We start from the raw sequence: 6000 nt of genomic DNA, 5'->3' as shown, positions 1-6000 counted from the left end.
TGGAGCATAGATCCATACTTGGGAACTTTGGAATTCCCTGCTGCTGGTCACAGCTAAGGTTGGCTGTCCTTGTCCTGCAAAGCACAGCCTGCACCAAAGCAGTGTGAGAGCAGAGGTCTGAAAGCACTTCCTCTCTGAGTTTTCCCTGGAGTCATTGTCTGCAGCTGCTCTGGCCCAGGCAGTGCTGGATGCTGCACAGAGCACATGAGAAAGGGGTAGGAACTGCAGGCAGGCGAGAGGGGTGCTGACAAATCTCACTATGTGAAGTGTTTGTGGGAACAGTTGAGAGAGATTATCTCAGTGGTAGTGAATGAGGGAGGCTTACATGGAGAAGACAAATTTCTATCTGATGCTGGGAGTCCTGATGGTTTGGTTTTGTGTTGTTTTTTTTTTTCTTCTGATATTTCTTCAGTATTTCTTCAGCTCATGTGATGACTCTTTGGTCTGAGCAGTTTTACAAATGTGCTGTGGAGATGAAAGTACCAGGGAAAGCTGCTCGGGATCAGGTTGGAAAAGCTTTTCATTTTCAACTCCTACAGACAAAGGCACATGGGAGCTGGTGGGGGGGTTTAATGCAAAGAATGGGAAAAGGAAGGGAAAGGAGCAAAAGAGCCGAGGAGAAAAATGAGTGAAAGGGACAGAGCAGAGAAGACAAATCACAACATGGGAGATGGAACAAGTCAGTAGCAGAAAGAAATTGAGAGAACAAAGCAAAGGGGCCTGGAGCTCCATGAGATGGCGAGAATGCAGCAGGATAAGGGGAGAATGCTGCAGGTACAGGGGAGCTAAAAATTACAAAAGGGCAATTTGAGTGCTGGGATAAAGAAAGATGGGAATAGGAGGAAAGGAGAAGCCAGATAAGGATTAAATCGCTGTGGAGATGCAGGAGAAGCCAGCAAAGATAAAGGATAACCAATCATCCTTGCATCACTGAGAATGCAAGACATGACACAGAAGGGATGTGCTGGTGTTTGCTGTGGAACAGAGCTGTGGGGGCTGCGCTCAGTGCTCACACATGTGAGGAGCTGCTGGCCTTCAAGGCTGGGAGTCATGCAGTCATATGAGGTTTGGAGGCCTTGTGCTGTGCTGGAGCTGTATGGGGAGAAAGGTGCCTGAGCTGACTGCCTTGCTCAGCTCGTGGTCTGGAAAAAAAGTCATTTCCCCTGGATTCACGCTGTGATTATAAGCCTTCTGCTTCACATACACTTCTCCCTGACCTGCAGACAACCTGCCAGTGCGGGAAGCACCATACCCAAGTGATATGTGGATGAGAAACCCTGCTGCTGTGTTACCACCGTTTCTTGCCCCTATTGACTGAACACAAGATGTGTACAAGGCACTGCACACACGGAGCAGCAGGGCATTCCCTTCTCTGCTGTTCTGTCTTACTCTTTCCAGGGTCAGACTCCAAGGTCCATTATTAGATAGAGATCACTGTGAAAACAGTGGAGACTGGAAAACATCCCTCTGGAGCTGTTTGCCTGAGTTGTGGCTAAACCCCGACACATATAACCAAATTTATCAGTCCTAAAATGATACTGCAGCCTCACCATCATCTTTTCTTCCCTGCTTCCACTTTCCCTCTGTCCAAATAATGACCACAGCAATCTGTAAACTTGTCACCCCCCTGTGGATTCCACAGGCACATGGCTCTCCACCACAAGCACTGAGCTGCACAGCTCTCCTTGTGACTGCAGGGCGCTGCTGGGCCCGGATGGTGCCTACTGTACAGCCCTGGAGGAGACATCTGAGACTTGAGCTGGATGCTGAGGATGGGAAGCACATGTGGAGGGGGGTCTGCCAGCCTGCAAAGTCTGTGCCCGTTTTGAAGTCTCTGCCAAGCTTCCAGTGGGCCATGGGGATGTGGGAGAGCAGGTTGGGGTCACCCCTCCCCATGAGTGCTCTAGCCTCTCAGCCTGGCGTTATGTTGCCATGCTCTGTATTTGTGCGTTCTCAGCCATGGGTGACTCCAGCCATCATCGGTGCTCCGTGGGGCCGGGCAGCGAGATGTGCCCCGTGCCCCCAGCGCCGTGACTCGCTCCCTAACTCCGCGATGGCCCCAGTCTCTCTCAGCGAATCCTAGGCGGCTTGGTACCTGGATGCTGAGGGAATAGGAGGCGAGGGAGCGGCTGGTCCCGGGCAGATCGTGGGCAGCCGGTGGGGCAGGCGTGGGGCAGATCCCCGCAGCCGGTACCCGGAGCGAGGTGCGCGCCGGACCCCGGGGCGGGACCCCAGGGCCGGTCCCGGGCGGGGACCCCGCGCTGCATTCTCAGAGTCTCCAGCAGAGGCTGGGCTGGGCAGGGCTGGCGGGGAAGGAGGGAAGGAAGGGAGCGAAGGAAGCGAGGGGGAGGAAGGCGGCTCTCGCCGCACATGCATCCCCAGCCACGCACCCCGCCGCCCGCGCCCCGCCTCGCTCCGTGCCCGCCCGGTGCCAGCAGCCGCCGCGCTCCGCTCCGCGCGGGGCCGCCGGGAGCCGTTCGGTGCCGGGGAGCGGCGCAGGATGCCGCGGGAGGCCGGGAGCCCCGCGCGGGGGGACCGCCGCGGTCGCCGCCCCAGGTAAGAGGCGCTGCGGGCGGCGGGGCGGGCGGAGCACCGCGGGGGGAACCCAACTTCCCCGTCCATCGCCGCGCCGCAAACTTTGGAGCCGCTCGGAGAGGCTGCGGCGGGCGCTCCCCGCGGGGCTGTGCGGGTCCGGCCCTGCCCCGACCGGCCCGGGACCGCCGCCCCTTGGACGCGCCGCGGCCGTAGCGTTGGGCGCTTCAGCTCCGCAGGGCGGGTGAGGACTTGGATTTATGCGCCGTTGGGCATCGCTGGTGGTACCCAGGGCTCCGGCAGCTGCGTGGTTCGGCGTATCCTTCAATAAAGGGCTCGGGTTCTCACGGAGCTGCGGCTCTTTTTAAACCTGTGCTATCTTCAGGCAGCCTTTTCGGGCTCCTTCCTACCCAAGAACGATCTCATTTTTCTTAGTGAGACCGGAGCCCTCCATGCCAGCTGCATGCTTAGGGACGTGTGTGTGAACGTGCGTCTGAGCTGCCCGAGGAGTGCTGCCCAAGTCCCTTCAGCAGGCAGGGGAGCATCTCTCTGCGTGGAGCCACGTTTGTGGTGTTTGTTGTTGTTGGTTGTTGGTTGTTTTTTGTTTTTTTTCCTAACAACAAACTATAAATAACCACACTCAAAAAAATAACGGTGCTAAAACTGGCACTTTCCTAATTGAAAACGTGGTTCCTCAATGGCTGTGCAGGGCCCTGCTGAGGGCAAGAGCTGCAGCTGCATCTGCCCCTCCTGTGTGCACAGCCACAGCACTCACACCAGCACCGTGTGCTGAGTGCCCTGGGAGCTCATCCCGTGGCAGCCAGGCTCCCACTGCTGCTTGCCGTGCCAGCAGGGCAAGGAGGGATGTGGTTGATGCCTCCATTCTTCTTTTGTCTGATTTCTGATCGTTGTAACATTCGGTTGTACTGTGTGGGGAGATCTGTGCTGTCTGTTCTCCTAACCTCATTTTATACATGAGCAAGAACAGTTACAGGCATGATGGTGCAGGTAGCAGCAAGGAGAGGCAGGCACAGAGTTCAGGGATAACTTCCCAAGACAGCACAGTGCATTTCAGGGAAAGCTTTGCACCTGAGAGGGGTAAGAAGGACGCGCCACCAAAGCTCTGCTTCTCCAGAGCTTCCAGAGAATCAGGGAGATGTGCCTCTCCCTGTCTGCTGCTGGCTTGGTGCTGTGCTGTTGCAGCAGCAGCCAGTCCTGTAATCTTTCATGCCACCGAGGAAATCCCAGGTAAGGAAATCCCGGGTGATGACGATTTCTTTGGGACCTGTTCAGAGGACTTATGTTTCTGCTGAAGCCTGCAGAATGTGCTCCTGCAGACCTGGTGCCCAGCTCAGAGCCCCGGCTGCACTCTGTTTTCCCTTAAGAGACCAGTGGATGCTCTCCACCTTTCTCATGAGCACCAGTTAAGGAGTATGTGCAGCAAACACTTATCAGGGTTGGAGATTGTGATCCTGGCACATCAGTTTTCAAACGCTGGAAATAAATTGCTTGTCTGGCTTTGGGTATCGCATAGCAGGGGAAAATGGAAACAAGAGTCTGAAATGGTTTTGCTGTACTGATACTCCGTTTATTTGTGTTCAAGGCCAAAAGGTGGTTCTGCTGCTTATTGATGAAATCCCTGGAATTGTTGACAGGACTCTGAGAGTTGCACAGGGGAGAGCCCACTGAAATGGGATAAGATGGCCCAGAGCCTGTACTGACCTCAGTACTGCATACATCTCTGTTCCAGCTAAGTGGGGGCTGGAGCAGGTGAAACTTGGTCTCTGTATGAAATGGTGATTATATGACATTGAAACTGGTGGGCTTGTGAAAGAAAAGAGTGCTGTTTCATAGGTAAAAAAGCAGCAGCTTTTTTCCTTAAAAAAAATAAAAGTCCTTTGCTTTTTGGTGCATTGCCTGTGATGTGACACGGTGATTTCATACCTAGGACAGACAAGTGGCGACTGAAACCAATCATCCTGAGAGCCCGTGTTTGAAAACTAAAGTAAAGCACGTTGAAGAAGTAGCGTGGCAATAGTTGTTTTCTTTTGCCATCAGCTCACCGAACTGCATTTGTATGTAAGAACACAACCATGCGTGGGTTTGCGTGGATATCTTTTAACCACGCTGTTATGCAACTGTGTTTGAGTTTACAAGGAGTGACACTTCTCTATGGATTAGTCCACATGTCCCAAGGCATGGCCCGTTTGGAAGGATCTGATTTTTGATGAATTGCATGTAGAAATTGGGTTTGGCCAGCAAAATGCTGCCCGTCAGCTTTCCCTGCTCTCGTGCAGACCAAAGGCACGGGGAGCTCATTTTAGGGCTATGGATCTGTAGTTGGGTGCCCACGGGACATCTGTGCCTGCAGCCACATCCAGTTTGAGCATTGGTTTCCACTTCAGAGAACTGGGGAGGGACAGTGGGAATTGCTCTGACCCCACCAGTAGCCACTGCAGAGACCTTTCCCCTAGGATCACAGTTCTTTTTGCATTCATTGCTGACATTCCATTATTTGCAAAGCTTGTAAAGGGAACACAGGACACCTCAGTTATTTTCAGCTTGATCCCTTGCAATCACGGGAGGGGAGATCTGGGGCTGTGCAGCCCAGAAGGGAGGAAGAGGGCTGTGGAGAGAGCTGAGAGTGGTCTGTCAGTGCCTGAAAGGGCTGTAAGGGATGGACTCCTGAGCAAGGTGTGTGTGATGGGACAAGGGAAACGGTTTCAAACTGAAAGAGAGGAGATTTGGTTTGAATGTAAAGGAAGAAGGTTTTACAGTAACGGTGGTGAGGCAGTGGCACAGAGATGAGGTGGGTGCCCCATCCCTGCAGGCACTCAGGTCAGGCTGGGGGGCTGTGAGCACTGATGGAGCTGTGGGTGTCCCTGCATTGGGCATTGGGCCGGACGGCCTTTAAGTGTCCCTTCCAACTCAAACCATCGTATGACTCCATAATACTTCACCTTATGTCAGCCCTATATTTCTTTCACTTCTATTTCTTTCTTTCTTTTTTTTTTTTTCCAAGTTTTGTTTTGTGTTTATTTTGTGCTTTGATTGAGAGGAGACAGTTTTGTGCCGTGCTGTTGGAGAAGCACTGTTGGTTGAGGCTGTGCTGCTGGTTCTGTGGTGCAATGACTGCATAGCAAAAGCAGATGTCTTTTTCAGCACTTGCTGCCTTTCCCAATCCTGGAGGTTGGCTGGCATGCCTGCAAGGGGTGTGGGGTCCTTCTTTTCCTATGGAGGCCGTAAGATCCCATAAGACTTCTTTGAACAAAACATGAAGGGCACACAGGTTGAGGCTGCACAGAAAGCAGTCGGCACATCTGCCTGCAGCCCAAGGGTGAGGTTCTGGCTGGATCCCTGTTCCCTGCTGCCCCAAGAGCTGTGCTGAAAATCAAGGTGCTTTCCCGTGGTTTAGTTCACACGCTGCAGGACTGGTGCCTATTAACACTGTTACCAAACTGTTGTGTG

General features: G+C 53.5%; 1 protein-coding gene across 1 annotated transcript in view; it reads left to right on the top strand.

Annotated features, from left to right (window-relative positions):
• The first annotated feature begins 2173 nt into the window (after positions 1-2173).
• Positions 2174-6000, top strand: part of CDH22 (cadherin 22) — a 57778-nt gene continuing 53951 nt past the window's right edge. The window contains exon 1 of the mRNA XM_085241701.1: positions 2174-2556. The gene's annotated coding sequence lies outside the window, so the exon portion shown is untranslated. The remainder of the gene's footprint in view (positions 2557-6000) is intronic.

Source organism: Meleagris gallopavo, chromosome 22 (genome assembly GCF_905368555.1).
Source record: "Meleagris gallopavo chromosome 22, MGAL_WU_HG_1.1, whole genome shotgun sequence".
NCBI classification, from domain to species: domain Eukaryota; kingdom Metazoa; phylum Chordata; class Aves; order Galliformes; family Phasianidae; genus Meleagris; species Meleagris gallopavo.
This window is presented reverse-complemented; position numbering and strand designations above follow the sequence as displayed.